Source organism: Macaca nemestrina, chromosome 3, assembly GCF_043159975.1.
Source record: "Macaca nemestrina isolate mMacNem1 chromosome 3, mMacNem.hap1, whole genome shotgun sequence".
Classification (NCBI taxonomy): domain Eukaryota; kingdom Metazoa; phylum Chordata; class Mammalia; order Primates; family Cercopithecidae; genus Macaca; species Macaca nemestrina.
The window spans coordinates 139,809,373-139,826,789 of NC_092127.1; the positions used below are offsets into that span (position 1 = coordinate 139,809,373).

A 17,417-nucleotide genomic window follows, 5' to 3' on the forward strand; every position below is an offset into this window, starting at 1 on the left:
TAATGCAGTAAGTTCTACTGAACAGTGCTCACCTACAAGGCTCCACAGTACAATGACTAGCACTCTAAAATGAGCAGCATGTCTAAATAGTAAGTTTAGCAGTGCAAGACAACACAGAGTCCAAGGGAAATGTCTCTAGGTTTTATGTTTATATGTATTTGGAGACAGAGTCTCACTCTGTTGCCCAGGTTAGAGTGCAGTGGTATAGTGGCTCACCGCAGCCTCGAACTCCTGCGTTCAGGTGATCCTCCCGCCTCAGCCTCCCAAATAGCTGGGACTATAGATGCACACCACCAAGCCCAGGTAATTTTTTTTTTTTTTTTTTTTTTTTTTTTGTAGAGATGCAGTTTTGCTAGGTTGCCCATCCTCAAGCAATCCTCCTGCTTGGGCTCCCAAAGCACTGGGGTTACAGGGGTAAGCCACTGCATAGGCTTCTAGGTTTAGGGAAAAAAAAAAAAAAAAGCAGCAAACTACAGACTTGAGGTTTGACTGTGTGTAGAAAATTGGATTAAGGAACTGCTAAAGAATGTGAAAAGGTGGCTAGGCACGGTGGCTCACATCTGTTAATCCTAAGCACTTTGGGAGGTGGAGGTGGGCAGATCACAAGGTCAGGAGTTCAAGACCAGCCTGACAAATATGGTGAAACCCCGTCTCTACTAAAAATACAAAACTTAGCCAGGCATGGTGGCAGGTGCCTGTAATCCCAGCTACTTGGAAGACTGAGGTAGGAAAATCGCCTGACCCCAGGAGACGGAGGGTGCAATGAGTCAAGATTGCACCACTGCACTCCAGCCCGGTGACAGGGCAAGACTCCATCTCAAAAAAAAAAAACAAAAAAGAATGTGAAAAGGCTCAGCTAGATTTGTTGAAAGGTAAGCAACTAAAAAGGTAATGAACTTCAGAAAAAAGAGTTTAAGAAAGTAAATAATATATCACAATATCTATACAGCAATAATGAAAATACTGGATAGACCACAGTATGATAAAATCACATTGGGAGGATGTGGAGACATAACTATGGATATTGGAAGAGGGTAAAATAAAAGCCACGTCTTTACATTTCATAGTAGGAAATCCATAAATATCTCAAACTGAAATGTCAAAACACAGCAGTAGAGCAAGTTGTTTGAAAATGTGATGCTAAATAACGGGAGAAGCAGGAAAGAGCTGGGAGTAGTTAACCTCTGCGGAGTAAGAAAAGGGTGAGAAAGGCCTAGCATAGGAGAATGCTGGTTTTCATTATAAATTTCACTAACAATGTGACTTTCTCAACTACGTACCTGTATTACATACTTCAGATTCATGGGCTCTAAGAATTTTTTTAAATATCCAGAATTAACATGTAAAAAGTTCCAATTTTTTAAAATATAAAAGATTTGGAAAAGCAAAAAATAGCAAACCACTTCTATAATTTCCACATTCTATCCCAACTCCAGCTCTTTCCTATGTACCACTTCACATATGCTACCTACTTGCTTCTCAACTTACTAGAGACTAATTCTGGTTAACTCAATTACGATTTTGTTAATTTTTGTGTCTTTAAACACCTGAGTTTTTGCAAATCTTCTATAATTAGCATAAAATATTTTCATACTAAGACAACAAAGGGTAAATAGAACAGAAAAAGAACTAATACTAATCCAAAAAGACCTATCTCAAACGTAATTTCTTCTAAAAACTCTTGATTCTTTAATCATGTCATAAAGCAGCTTTCCACTAACTCCCCAACTATGTTATAAATTCCTGGCCAGGTGCAGTGGCTCAGGCCTGTAATCCTAGCACTTTGGAAGGCTGCGGAGGGCAGACTGCTTGAGTCAAGGAGTTTGACGCCAGCCTGGGCAATGTGGTGAAACTCCATCTCCATAAAACATACAAAAATTAGGCAGGCGTGGTGGTGTGTGCCTGTGGTCCAAGCTACGTGGGAGGCTGAGGTGGCAGAATGGCTTGAGCCTGGGAGGCTGAGGTTGCAGTGAGCCAAAATCATGCCACTGCACTCCAGCCCCAGCAACAGAATGAGACCCTGTCTCTAAAGAAATAAATCTCTATGCAGTCACATCTGCCAATATCATTTTTTTATTACTCACTGTGTCCACAGCACAGTACTTTGATGAAACAGAGACCCAACCAATTGTTCCAGTTCCAACTACTGGAGCCCAAAACAAAAATATACAACCAAAAAAACTCTACCCCCACCTGCAACAACCCACTGTGTGTGGGGTTCTGGCATTTTCTTTTTTTATATACATCCTTGTTCAGAACTTTAACCTACCAAAATCTCATCTCTTTCACACCAGTATTTCCAATCTTTAAAGAGTGCTATCATGCACACCAATTCATCTTTTTCATAGTTGAAAACTTCGATAGCTCCTCAGGATATTTTGCCTCTTCTAAATTAGCTTTAGTTTTACCATAAATGCAATCTAAAATCATTGGCTTTTTTTTTTTTTTTTTTTTTTTTTTTTTAAGACAAGAGTCTCATTCTGTTGCCCAGGCTGGAGTGCAGTGGCACAATCTCGGTTCACTGCAACCTCCACCTCCCAGGCTCAAGTGATTCTCCTCCCTTAGCCTCCTGAGTAGCTGGGGTTACAGGCATGCACCACCACATATGGCTAACTTTTGTATTTTTAGTAGAGACGGGCTTCACTATGTTGGCCAGGCTGGTCTCGAACTCCTGACCTCAAGTGATCGGCCTGCCTTGGCCTCCCAAAGTGCTTGGATTACACGTGTGAGCCACCAGTCGTGGCCCTTGTTAGCTTTTTTTTTTGAAGACACCTCAGTATCAGTTCAGATATAATTTACGGTCAACAAAAACTGTTAGACTTTCTTAGGTTCCTTGTTAAGCCAGCTTTACCCCTACCTGCCCTAACCCATTGTGTGTGGCGTTTGGGTACCTTCCTTTTTTGTTTTGACACATCCTTGTTCAGAACAAAATATTCTTTATAAAAAAGAAAAAAGGTCATCTTGTTATATTCCATCCCTGTTGCATACTGCTGAGATATTGAGATTCCAATTTTGTTGCCTTGGTACCTTTCTCAGATCTTCAACAATTTGGTGAGCAAGCTCACTATAATTTCTTCTAATGCAGATAGAAATATTAACATTAGAAATGGAATGTAGGCCAGATGCTGTGGCTGATTTCCGTAATTTCAACACTTTGGGAGGCCAAGGCAGGAGGATCACTGGAGCACAGCAGTTCAAGACCAGCCTGGGCAACACAGTTGAAAACCTTTCTCTATATAAAAAAATGGAATGTAAACTAGATGACCATCTGTCAAGAGATATTTAGAAGAAACAGCTATTTGGGTCAAGATTAGACTTCACAGGTTCTAAGGTTTCTTCCAAACTCCTATTAAAAACCATAGAACTTTAATAATTCTTTCACGCCATTAGCTACAACCAAATGGATCCACCAGCCTTCACAAGCTATCCCAACAACTGACTGTCACTAGTGACTCAAGTTTCTTCACTAGATTTCAAGATTATTTTTAGAGGGTTTAGATGGGTAGAGAGAGAGACACATAAAGTAGAATCATGTAAACAGAAATAAATCAGGTTCAATGGATTCCTGTTCTCCAATGGCCTACAATTAAAGCCCTCAGTATGACTTTCAAATGTTTATATTGTAACAACTTTTTTTTTTTTAAAAAAACAAAGGTATCTGGTTAGAGTCACATGGGAAATAAGAAAATACTTTGAGATGGGTGAAAATGAAGACATAACATACCAAAACTTATCAGATACAATTAAAGCAGTGCTTAGAAATAATACCTGAAAATGCCTCTACTAAAAAAAGGTATCTCAAATCAAGAGCCTCATCTTCTACTTTAACATAATGGAAAAAGAAGAGTAAACTGTTCCTAAAGCAAGACAGAAGCAAGGAAATATTAAATATTAGAATGGAAATTAATGAAGTAGAGAATACAAAAACAGCAGTGCAAAGTCAATGAAACCAGAAGCTGATTCTTTGAAAAGATAAAAATGGACAAACCTTTAGCTAGCTGGACTGACCACGAAAATACAGAGGACAAATTACTAAAATCAAGACTAAAAAAAAGACATTACTACCTACCTTACAGAAACAAAAAGAATTATAAAGGAATTTTATGAACAACTGTGTGCAACTAAATTGGAAAATTTAGATGAAATGGTCCAGTTCCCAGAAATACAAAATACCAAAACTTAAGAAGTAAAAAGCTACACTGGTGAGATTATTCCAAAAAAAAAAAAAAAAAAAAAAAAAAAAACACCAAGAAAAACAGAAAAAGAAAGAAAGAAAGAAAAAGCTGAGTAGTTGTAAAACCAAAGATTTAAACAGTTAATTTTTTAAAGCACTGTCAAAGAAAAATCCATGCCCAGATGGCTTCACTGGCTAATTCTACCAACCATTTTCAGAAAAACTAATAACAATTCTTTACAAATTCTCCCCAACTTATTCTTTGAAGCCAGTTATTATTACCCTGCTACCAAAACCAGACATCACTAGAAAACTACAGATTAGTATTTCTTCTGAATATAAATGCAAAATTTCTCAACAAAATACTAGCAAACTGAATCCAGCAATATAAAAAAAGAATTATACACCATAACCAAGTGGGATTTGTTCCAGGAATGCAAGCTTGTTTTAAGATTCAGAAACCAATGCAATACAACATTATCAATAGGAAAAAAACAAAAGAATCACTCTTTGCTCACTCTGGAGAAAGCTAACAAAGTAAAAAGAGGCATAATTTCCTTAAACTTTTAAAAATGGGACAGATAGCAGGGCATGGTGGCACCTGCTTGTGATCCCAGAACTTTGTGAGGCAGGAGGGAAGCACTCGGGGCCAGGAGTCTGAGACCAGCCTGGGCAACAGAGCAAGACCCATCTCTACCAAAAAAAAAAAAAAAATTTTAAATTAGCCAGGCATGATATCATACACCTGCCCGTAGTCTCAGCTACTCAGGAGGCTCAGGTGGGAGGATTACATAAGCCCAGGAGTTTGAGGCTGCAGTCAGCTATGATTACACTACCTCACTCCAGCCTGGGTAACAAAGTGAGACCCAATCTCTAAAAAAAAATAAATAAATAAAATAAAATAAAAATGGGATACAAATAATTGCAAGACAAAAACAATGGGGGATACCTTTGGGGATGTTGCAGATTAAATGAGGCCACAAAAAACTGCTGCACAGGGTGGCTCATGCCTGTACTCCCAGCACTTTGGGAGGCCAAGGTAGGCGGATCACTTGAGGCCAGGAGTTGGAGACCAGCCTGGCCAACATGGTAAGACCCATCTCTACTAAAAACGCAAAAATGAGCCAGGCGTAGCGGTGCACGCCTGCGGCCCCAGTCACTTGGTAGGCTGAGGCAGAAGAATCACTTGAACCCAGGAGGTGGAGGTTGCATTTAGCCGATTACGCCACTGAATTCCAACCTGGACAACAGAGGGACACTCTGTCTCCAAAAAAAAAAAAAAAAAAAAAAAAAAATTGAAAAGAAACTGCAATACCTGACCTTCAATTGGATCCAGTACTGGAAGGAGACAAATGGTGTAAAGGTCATTATTGGGTCAAATGAGATAACTGGGACAGATTACACAAGTCAATGTATCGATTGCTAAATTTACCAAAATTGAAAATTTTGCTGTGATTCTGTAAGAAAGTATTACTATTATTCTGAAATATTTAGCAGTAAAGGGTCATAATGTATGTTCTATATAGAGAGAGAACAAAAGACAAGACTAGTAAGACATACTATGATACAGAAAGCATGGGCTTGGGTTTTCTTTTACTGACAGTGCACAAGCCTGTTTTCTAACGTGTAAAACACATTTTGAGTTGGATTAATAAATTCTGCTAAGAAATAAAATGCAAACATTTAAAACACAATTTTACTGTTTGAATAAACAGAACTATATAGTTCTATTTTGTTACTGTATGTCTATCGTTGGTCATATCCAATTTTGCAAGCTTTTTTAGAAAAGCAGGAAATAACAAGAGACTATATTGGTTGGCATATTCCACACACAAACTTTATGCCAGCTTCACATTTCTCCTTCCATTCTCTCAATTGCTGCTGCTTCTCCTTTCTCCACGGTTATCAAATAGCTTAATGTCTGAGGCAATAGTTTATAAAAGGCTTATTGTACAGCCTAACTATTACAGATATACATACATGGTCCCCTGCTCCTCTGAGGAAAAGTGCTGCACAGTGCTGGGTATACAATATAAACAACTTCACTAATATCTATTATTGTATTTGCCATCATTATCATACTAATTCCATTAATAATCCTGTACTGGTGCTGACTTCTGAATCTTAGTTCCCCTTCTGAAAGGAGGGATTAATGTGGCCATACAAGAAACTGAAGTTTTACTATTCCCTCCTTGACTTTATGCACTGGAAACAATGAATTAAAGGTATTTGCGATTCCAAGTATACGCTCTTTCCTAATCTCCATGGCTGTACACACTGTTGTTTCAACTTGGTATGTCCTCTAGTTCATACTTCCCTTCCTAAAGTAGCCATCAGTCTGTAAGACTCTCCGGATTTGTGCTGTTGTGCTCTGTCTTCCCACATCTGTACTTGGACATAATTCTACTTTTACATCTAGTTGCTTTGTGATGATTATTGGTAGACTTGCCTTTTCTAATAATGAATTATTTGATGTTAATCTCCGGAGTTGAGCATATGCCTAATAATTAATATCTTCACTTGTAAAGAGCTTAACAAGTAAAAGCACTGAGTGCTTACTACTTGACGGCCTATTGTTCAAAGCGCTATGCCATATTAACTCATGTAACCTTCCCACAATTTAATCAAATTGTGGGAAGCCCTTTTTTTCGAGTTTTTTATTTTTATTTTTCTTACTACACCCCCATTTCAGCCATAAAGCCCATTTTAAAGACGAAGAAACATACACAGGAAGATGAATATTCTTCATTTTTAATGTATTACACAATCAACATAAAACACGGACACACTCAAGTTTCCAATTTTGACCAAGACACATGCTAAGTTCCATTCTAACCTACTAGGATGTCACATTACCACATAAACTATCTGTAACTACAGATCGTCTTTCCTGAACTTTAGTCGGCCCTTCATCAGTATCAAGAAATTTCTAGTCCAGGGGCTCAGAATCTCTCGGAGATTCTCTGGTCCCAGACTAGCCAATCTAAATCTATTCCGTCCATTATTTCTTAATCTATTTGTCCAATCCTTTTTATTTCATCTGCCACAAATGACCTGGAAAAGCTAGAAGCAGCTAACACTGTTAACAAACTCATTTTCAGGACAGATACCACACAGCATAGAGTTAGGCTTAATTCTGGTTACCGGGTTTTAGCCGTGTTGCCTAAGGAGAAAATTACTTAATCTTGAGGCGTCTCAGTTTTCCTCATCTGTAAGATGAGGCTCCTACTACCAGCCTTGGGAGGATTAAATGAATTGCAAGCCGTTTAGGAGAATGCCTGGCAGATAATCAGCCTCATCAAGTGTTGTTATTTAACGTCATTACCGTAACACCCTGCTGCTCTAAGTCGAGTGGCTCGCCATTGACAGAATAAAACATAAATATTTTAGTTCAAACCCCTTCAGAGTCTGAATCCATCCTACCTCCCGAAACACATTCCACTGTTTTGCTACCCAAATGTCAACTTCTGCCAAAAGGATCTGTAACGGGACCTCCTAGCTCCAGCAGAGGCCTCTTTGTCCTCCTTTCAAATTTCAGTTATTTAATCGAGCCTTTAGGGTACAACTCAAATCTCACCTCCTCCGGATTCCCACCACCCACCCGCACCAAGCCCTGGGTAACGTTGCCCTCCCCCGAATTTCACAGCACCGCAGGTTCACCCCATTCATTTGGCATTCACTCCGCTGTGCAAAGTTAGTAATCTTCCTGGTGTCCCAGCAGGATCGTTCAACCTGAGGGTGGGGGTGTGTCCCCTTCTTTGTGTATTAACACAGGCTCGTAAAGCCTCCAACATGCACTACAGAGTAGCTAATTTGCCGCTGCCACAAAAAAAGTTACTCGCTGACAGAAAAATTGGCCCGAAAAGGAACACAGTAGCGCTGTTTTCAACTGGGCAGGTGCCGGGTCGGTTTGGGCCGGAGAGGACGAAGAGGGCTGCCCCGAGGTTCCCCGGGCTGGGGGATGCAGGAGGGCGGGTCTCCAGCGAGCAGCGCGCGGCCACGGGCGCTGCCAATGGGGCAGCGCGGGGGCAGCAGCGAGGCCCCAGCGCGTAAGCCGGCCGCGGAGACGCGTCGAGCCCCCCGCCCCCGCCCCCGCCCCCGCCCCTCACCTTCTCCTCCTCTTCCTCCTCCTCCTCCTCCCCGGCTGAGCTGTAGGCCTCACAGTGGTGACGCGGGGTCATCCGGGGGCCCGTTACCACCTCATTCTCATCGGCGCGCGGCGGCGGTGCGCGCGGGACTAGGGGGCCGATTGAGGAGGGAGAAAAGGGGGAAGCGGGTCGGGGGGCGCCGGCGCTGGCGCTCGAGCGGGACGCACGGCTGCGGGTGCTGGGTCGGTCAGCGAATTAGTTCCATGATGACCCCCGGCCTGAGGCCGCCGCCGCTCGAGCTTGGGTGGGGAGGGGGCTCCCTCTAGCCATAGGGCGGCGGGGGCCGGGGAGAGGCGGGGGGGTGAGACCGGCTCTGCCCCTGCCCGGGGAAAGCGCCTCCGAGAGGAAATGGTGAAAGGGGGGGAGGGGGGAAAAGAAAAGAAAAAAAAAAAAAAAAGAAAGGGGAAAGGGGGGAAAAAATAAGAAAAAGCGAGACAGAGGCGCTGCCGCGTCCGCTCGCGGGGAAGGCTGGGGAGGGAGGGGAAAAGAAGGAAGAAGTGCCGGCTTCCTCGGCTCCGCCCTCGCGGACCGATTCCTAGACTCGCCTACTCCTTGTAAACAACACGGAATTGGTCTTTCACCCTTCCTCTTCCCCCCTTCCGCCTTTCTGGTCCAACGAAAGTACAGAGAAGTCCGGCCGAAAGGAGACAGGCTGGGGAAGTCGTTGACACTGGGATGGAAAGAGGGAGGACATTTTCTGGGGGCTAAGAAAATCCGTGGACTCATTTTCCTTGAAGGAGCGGAAGGGTTGCTTGCAGACTGCACGGTGACGTCAACGTCTCCCGACCCCATGGAGGAGGCGTGTGGTGGCCGGGGAGTGTGCTGCGCATGCGCCTGGGGAAGAAAGGCTGCCGAGCGCTGCGCTTGGGGGAAGGTAGCTCACGATCGGCTCCTCTGGTCCAGCCTTGGGGTAGCGTGGTTTTATCTAGCCCTACTCGTCTCCAGCGTCTTAGAATGATTCACTGGAAAGGGGATACTGTTCTCTTGGGTGGAGATCTTGCAAATTTGTTGACCTGGCAAAATATTATGTGTTCTCTTACCATTGACGTGTAAATAGAATTGCGGTTTTTCTCGCTGCCACATCGTGTGGGTGGAGGGAGATTCTAAAGGGTTTTAGAAATCGGAAAATGAGGGAGAATCAAATGATGGGTGCTTAAGGCCTCTGTGAAAAACTATAAACTATGCTGCTGACGGGGAGGAACCTGTTTGGCAATGCGCCAATTGGATTTTATCCACTTAACCAACACGTCTGGGTATTTCAGAATAGGTTTTATTACCAGGTACTTAACGAGTGTGTGGTGACATAAATGGGTTTTATTTGGGGTTCTGTTACTACAAAGAGTAACTTTTTGCTATTTTAATTGATTTAATTATTTAAAGCTATGTAGTATTACAGAAAGTATTGAAAGAGGAAGAGCTAGATCTCCATTTATAGAAGTCCCGTTTTTTTTCCATTTCTGTCTTTCATATACTTGTTTTGTCAGTGAAAAAATATGTATTGAGCTTATTTAGTGGCCAGAGTCTCAGCAAACTGGAAGTAGCCCAGACAGACATAGCTCCTGCCTTCATGGAGTTTACAGTCCAAACAGAGGATAACCATTGAGCTATCAGTATGTAAAATTACCAAGTGCATTTATTTGGTCACTGGTACATGTATCCCCTCCCTAGAATATAAGGTCGCAAGTGGCAGGGATCTTGCATGTTTTGTTTTACCCTGTATCCCTGCATATAAAAGGCTCTCAATATTTGACCAAGTAAACAATTCTAGTATCAAAACCATTAAGATGGAAAATCTCCGGCTGCTATGGAAACACTTGCCTTTCTCCTGGTTTGGGATATCAGAGGTTTTTCTGAAGAAGTGACATTTAAGATGAGACTTGAAACCACTGGGCAAAGAATGATACAAGCAGAGGAAGCTATGTGAAAAGGCTCCGAAGCTGGGACGTTTCTAAGAATCTCTGAAAGCTAGTGTGGTTGGCCCTCAGACAACTGAGGCAGGATGTGGAAGCAGAGGACAGATGCCATAGAACAGAAGAAGGAATGGGAAGTCCCATGGGAAGCCCTAGGAGGATTTCAAGTGGGTTGTATCCTTTTTTTTTTTTTTCTTTTTTTCACTTCATGTAGCCTATTATTATTTGGTCTTCATTCAACAAAGCCACCATTTTTCTGCATGTTTCTCTCGAGAGTGTAGCATTTCTGCATAATACTATTGAGAGTGTAACATAATTCCGTTGTTAGACCATGAAATTGCTTCTGATTTTCACTCCAATAAAAGTAATGCAAATTCCACTCTTAAATATATATCCAAGAGAAATGAAAATACTTGTCCATGCAAAAACGTTTTTACAAATGTTAGCATTATTCATAATAGCCAAAGATGAAACAACCTAAATGTTAATCAGCTGGCGAACGTATAAATCAAATGTGATACATCTATATACAATGGAATTTTTATTTTTAAGAGATGGGGTCTAGCTCCGTGACGCAGGTTGGGGTGCCATGAGACTTGCTATGTTTTCCAGACTGGTCTCAAACTCCTGGCCTCTAGCAGTCCTCCCTCCTCAGCCTCAAAGTGCTGGCATTACAAGCATGAGCCATCACACCCGACCTATACAATGGAATCTTATTGGGCCATAAAAAGAAAATACTAATACGTGCTGTAACATACATAACCTTTGAAGGCAGTATGCTAAACGAAAGAAGCCAGTCACAGAAGACCACATATTATTTGATTCCATTTATATGAATGTCCAGAATAGGCAAATATATACAGACAGAAAGTAAGGAAGTGGTTGCTTAGGGCTAGGGGTAGGCATGGAATTAGGGGATGATAGTGAAATGATATGGGGGTTTCTTTTTTTCTTTTTTCTTTTTTTTGGAAAGAGGATCTTGCTTTGTCACCCAGGCTGCAGGCTGGAGTGCAATGGTGTGAACATGGCTCACCGTAGCTTGACCTCCAGGATCAAGCAATCCTCCTGCCTCAGCCTCTTGTGTAGCTGGAACCACAGGTGCATGCCTCCATGCCCAACTAGTTTTTTGAAGGTTTCTTTTCGAGGTGAGAAAAATGTTCCGAGATTGATTGTGTTGATGGTTGCACAACTCTGAATATTCAGGTTGAGTATTATCCAAAATATTTGAGACCAGAAATATTTTGAATTTTAGACTTTTTTTTCAGATTTGGAAATGTTTGCATTAAATTATGTACTTACTGGTTGAGCAACCTAGTCTGAAAATCCAGAATGAGCTTTCCTTTGAGTGTCATGTTGGCACTCAAAAGGTTTTGGATTTTGGAGCATTTCAGATTTTTGTATTAGGGACACACAACCTGTACTAAAAACCATTGAATTGTACACTTTAAATGTGTTACTTCTATGTTGTTTGAATTATATAATAATAAAGCTGCTACCCAAAAAATGAAAAAGAAAAATAATTCAGTTAACATCTTCATAACCTCTTTGGGGCTATTCCTAGGTCCAACAATATTATGTTTTTATGGCTTTTACTGAATACCAGTTGTCAGTTGCAGGCAGAAGGTTAAACCAATTAAAATGTTACCAGGAGTCTTTAAGAGCTCCCGTTTAATTATATACTTATCCTTATTAAAACTATCTTACTGCCTATGAGATTGCCAGTGACAATTTAATCTACATTACTATAAATAGAAGTAATTAATAGGCGGGTAAGCAGTTGCAGTTGTCTGAACAAAAAATATGGATATTTTCTTTTTTTCCTTTTTTTTTTTTTTCTTTGAGACAAGGTCTCGCCCTGTCACCCAGGCTGGAGTGCAGTGGTGCGATCTCACCTCACTGCAGCCTCAACTTCCTAGGCTCAAGCAATCCTTCCACCTCAGACTTCTAAGTAGCTGGGAATACAGGTGTGCACCACCATGCCCAGCCAACTTTTGTATTTCTTGTAGAGACAGAGTTTTGTCATGTTGCCCAGGCTGATCTTGAATGCCAGAGCTCGAGCAATCCACCTGCCTCAGCCTTCCAAAGTGCTGGGATGACATGCATGAGCCACTGTGCACAGCCAATATGGACATTCTTGTTCTTCAGTGTTCACTTGTAAGACCTTACTTTAATTCACTTTTTTTTTTTTTTTTGAGACAGAGTCTTGCTCTTATCACCCAGGCTGGAGTGCAATGGTGCAATCTCAGTTCACTGCAACCTCCTGGGTTTAAGCAATTCTTCTGCCTCACCCTCCTGAGTAGCTGGGATTACAGGCACATGCCACCACGCCTGGCTAATTTTTGTATTTTTAGTAGAGACGGTTTCGCCATGTTGGCCAGGCTGGTCTCGAACTCCTAACCTCAGCTAATCTGCCTGCCTTGGCCTTCCAAAGTGCTGGGATTACAGACTTGAGCCACTGTGGCTGGCCATATTTTTTTAATAACTAATAATTGTTTTTACAATGAATTGTAGTTGTAAAAATCGAAAGTTTATGAAATTCTCCAAGAAAATAAATAGGACATATAAAGAAAACATATTATCTGTGTATTGGTAAATAATTTCTATTTAGTAATTCTAAATAGTCAAGTTAGACTACCATTCTACACGGCATTTCTAGGTGTGGTAGTTCATGCCTGTAATCACTTTGGGAGGCCAAGGAGAGGATCATTAAGCCCAGGAGTTGGCACTAGCCTAGGAAACACAGAAAGACCCTGCCTCTGGAAAAAAAAAAAAAAAAAAAGGAGAGAATAACTAATGCATGTTGATCACTCACTGTGTACCAAACGTTACACTAAGCATTTTTATTGCATTCTTTTGTGTTTATCCCCACAGCACTCCTCTATAGTAGGTATTTTTGTTGTTCCTATTTTACAAAAGATAAAGAGGTAACGTAAATCCCAATATTGGTTGCATAGCTTAGCGGGGCACAGCTGGGATTCAAACTCAGCTTGACTGTCTCCAAAGTGTGGTATGCTTTCAGTCACTACTCTTTACTGCCTCTGCCTTGGAAGTTTCTGGCTTGCACTAAATTTTAGGACAAAAATAGTCACCTTATGGTGATTTTTGGCTTGTGTTTAATCTTAAAACAAATATTTTTAAAAATCTAATGTGCAGTTGTTATTTGTGTGTCCAAAGAGTAGATTTTTACTGGAAAAGGATTTCAGACTTGTTTTGAGGAGCAGAGTAAGGAAGCAGGTGAGAAACAGCTATCAGAATAAAGGCAGTGGGCAAGTAGGATGCCTCATGCCTGTAATCACAGCACTTTGGGAGGCTGAGGCGGGCGGATCACTTGAGGCCAGAAGTTTGAGACCAGCCTGGCCAACATGGTGAAACCCCGTCTCTACTAAAAATACAAAAAGTTAGCCGGGCATGGTGGTGTGTGCCTGTAATCTCAGCTACTCCGGAGGCTAAGTCAGGAGCATCGTTTGAACCTGGGAGGCGGAGGTTGCAATTAACTGAGATAGCGCCACTGCACTCCAGCATTGGTGACAGAGTGAGACCCTGTCTCAAAAAAAAAAAAAAAAAAAGAAGAAGTAGTATAAAGACTGTGTTCTGTAATGCAAAATAATGTGAAGTGAGACCTCTTCAGAAGTCTAGGAAAATGGAAGGGAATCAAATTGATGGCCAGGAAGTGGTTCGCTATCATTAAATATTTCTAGAAATACTGCCTACATTTCTAGGAGTAAAGAAAGCAAGGCTATTTCATGTTTAATGACAAAAGCTTCTAGTCTTCTTTGTCCTAAATGAAATTTTTAGATAATGTTTCCACAAGACAATTTATGAAGGTACTATCTTGTAGGAGAGATATTAAAGCCTACAGGAACAAAAGAAATTATTTACTGTCATAATCACTTAGCATCTGCCCACACTTTAGAATTCTTTTAACAGCTTCTAAAATATTTTTCATTTATCTATACAGGGATAGAATGTAAGAGGAGTAAACACCCCAAACTAACTTAGTGTCAAGATACCAAGAGGAAAAAAAAAAAAAGTCCCCATTCACCAAATAATATAAAGAACTCCTCCTTAATATTAAGTGGGGAAAGTGCTCAGAGGGAATAAGTCAAGGAAGCCTCAAGCTGCCCTTTTTTTTTTTTTTTTTTTTTTTTGTTGTGGAGACAAGTGAACATTTATTTTTGTGCCTTTCTTCCTATGTGTATTTCAAGTCTTTTTCAAAACAAGGCCCCAGGAATCTCCAGATTCACTTGTGTCCCTGGGCTTGGTCGACTGCTGCAGGAGTCTTAGGGAACCTTGTACGAACGCTAGAGTTACTCATTTACCAACGTTAAACCCTAGAATAGCAGAAGCAACAAAAGCAGGACTCCTTCTTCCATGGAATGTGCTGATTTCAGAGAAGGCAGAAGCCAATGTAGGAAAGACTGAAATTTTTTTTTGGAACTGGACTGTGATGAGAGGTGCTTGCCATGAACATAAGCTACTGTCTTGTCTTGTCTTTTTTTTTTTTTTTGAGACAGAGTTTCACTCTTGTTGCCCAGGCTGGAGTGCAATGGCGTGATCTCGGCTCACTGCAACCTCTTCCTCCCGGGTTCAAGCGATTATCCTGCCTCAGCCTCCTGAGTAGCTAGGATTACAGGTGTGTGCCATCGTGCCTGGCTAATTTTTGTATTTTTAGTAGTAACGGGGTTTATCCATGTTGGTCAGGCTGATCTCAAACTCCCGACCTCAGGTGATCCTCCTGCCTCAGCCTTGCAAGGTGCTGGGACTATAGGTGTGAACCACTGTTCCCGGCCAGCTACTGTCTTTGACCCTTCCTTTCCAGTATTTGAAGATAAGGCAGGAAATAATCTTCTCTGAAGATATTTGATAAAAATTTCCAAAAAAACAAAAACACATGCTTCCACTTCATTGACAAAAATTTACTGCAGTTTGGCACCTGGGTCTAGTTCAGCTGGCGGATGAGCTGATCAGTGCATTCACCCTGATAGCCAGGTGTGCCCAGCTCCTTGAGGAAGCCCACTCTATTTTTGGTAACATGACAGGCCACTGAGTGGTGGAAAGGGCGCAAGAACCATGAGATCTCCTGGAAATGCTTCCCTGGGAAGGCAATTTCATGAATGAGATCTTCCAAGCAAATGACACCAAACTTCCCCAAGTGCTCCTCAATCACTGTGTTTTCTGTCAGAGAGATGGTCTTATTCTTGACCTTGGCTTGTCCACGTTTCAAAATTCAAAATTCCTGGACTCCAGATTTGGAAATCCCTAGGTCACATAAGGTTCCACTATACGCAGCATTTTTAGGTTCTGGGGGGTGGCTTTTACAAAGACACCATTAAAAATTGTCTTTAGGTGAAGTCTTGCAGTGGTTCTCTGCGCTAGTAAACTCATGCCATCAATCCTTTCAATGCGCACAGCAAAGGCCAAAGAATGTTTATCTGGCAATCCCAAGGCGTGCGGTTTCGCTTCTAGTGGTCTAAGATGCACCTTGTCATGTTTCTGCCGCAAGGAATCATGTTGGAATGATTCCAGTCACTTAGACCTGAGCCCTTTTCCTTTCCTCTGCTCATTCTTTGTCAAAAGTGCCTGCTTTGCCTGGGTGGCTTTGAGGGCTTGATAAGCCTTCCCCTTTTTCAGGAGATTTTCTGGAGCCAAAGGGATTTTTCTTTGCCCTTGCTCCACCATCTTTCTAGTGGTGCAGCTACTGATCTTGCACAACCCCACCACATGGGGAAGACAGCACTCGCTCTGTTCACTTGACCATAGAGACATCAGTTCTAGCTCACACTGGAGGACCCAGAGAGCCAGCCTCCACTTAGCAGCAGTGAGCCACTGAGGTCCTGCTAACCCTGATTCTTGCCAAAAGTTGCAGCGCTTCCAAGCTTTTTAGAGCCTGTGTCATTTTCAAAACCCAGCCCTTTTCTTGTAAGTTAGTGTCACCACACTGGCAGTTTGGCTGTGGACAATAAAGTGCTTCCCACAATGCACCTACAACTTCCGCTCTAGCCACGGTGCCGCACTTCCAGCGTGGCTCTGCTGCCGCCTCAAGCTGCTTTCTAAACTTTGGCCAACACGCAATATAAACTGGCTTTAGGTTTCTCATGTTTAGGGAGTGATTTAGAAAAGTCTCACCAGAAGGGATCATTGGTTTCATGCTTCATTAAGAGGAGCCATGGAGATCAAATAGCAACCACCTATTTGAAAGTTGTATCTCAAAAGACTTCAGTAGAAAGATTTGCCAAGGAAAAGAGTCAAAGTCTGTAAAACATTAGAAGAGATTTATTCTGATCCAAATAGGAGTGACCAGTGGCCCAAGACGCAGTCTTAAGAGGTCCTAAGAACATGTGCCTAGGATGGTAGCTTGGATTTATGCAATTTAGGGAGACATAAGGCATCAATACATGTAGGATGTACATTCGTCTGTCCAGAAAGGTGGGACAACTGGAAACAGGGAGGGTGGAGAGTGAGGGTGTTCCAGGTAATAAGTGGATTCAAGGATTATCTTTTCTTTCTCTGTTTCTCTTTTTCTTTTTCTTCCTTCGTTTCCTTTTTTCTTTTTTTGAGACAGAGTCTCACTCAGTCGCCCAGGCTGGAGTGCAGTGGCACGATGACAGCCTCACTGCAACCTCTACCTCCCAGGCTTAAGTGATTTTCAGTTTTCCTGCCTCAGCCTCCTGAGTAGCTGGGATTACAGGCGTGTGCCATCACGCCCAACTAATTTTCATATTTTTTTTAGTAGAGACAGGGTTTCACCATGTTGGCCTGGCTGGTCTCAAACTCTTGGCCTGGTTGCTCCAGCCTCCCAAAGTGCTGGGATTAAAAGCTTGAGCCACCACACAGCCAATTCAAGGATTTTTCAATGGACAATTAGTTGAAAAAGTTAAATTGTTGTCTAAAGACCTAGAATCAGTAGAAATGAATGTCTGGGTTAAGATAAGGGGTTGTGGACACCAAGGTTCCCATTATGAGGCAAAGCCTGCAGGCAGCAGGCTTCAGAGAGAACAGTCTGCAAGTGTTTCTTATTAGATTTTAGAAAGTGCAAGACTTCTGTTGATTTTCTTCTGGATTAGGAAAAAATCCTAATTTTTTAGGAAAGGAAAGGAAAGGGGATGCTCTAGAGAATGTAGATTTTCCCCACAAGAGACAGCTTTGCCGGGCTGTTTCTAGATATGGCAAAGAAACATGTTTGGG

General features: G+C 41.9%; 1 protein-coding gene and 1 pseudogene across 4 annotated transcripts in view; one reads left to right on the forward strand and one right to left on the reverse strand.

Moving 5' to 3' along the window:
• The window catches only part of SEPTIN11 (septin 11), a 126,053-nt gene extending 117,330 nt beyond the window's left edge, over positions 1 to 8,723 (forward strand). For all 4 annotated transcript variants that reach the window (XR_011621254.1, XM_024791399.2, XM_011733656.2 and 1 more), the window contains one exon: positions 1 to 8,723. This exon is cut by the window's left edge and continues 27,459 nt beyond it. The gene's annotated coding sequence lies outside the window, so the exon portion shown is untranslated.
• Positions 8,724 to 15,171: 6,448 nt separating this feature from the next.
• Positions 15,172 to 15,929, reverse strand: LOC112425814 (large ribosomal subunit protein uL30-like 1 pseudogene; annotated as a pseudogene).
• Between the last annotated feature and the right edge of the window lie 1,488 nt (positions 15,930 to 17,417).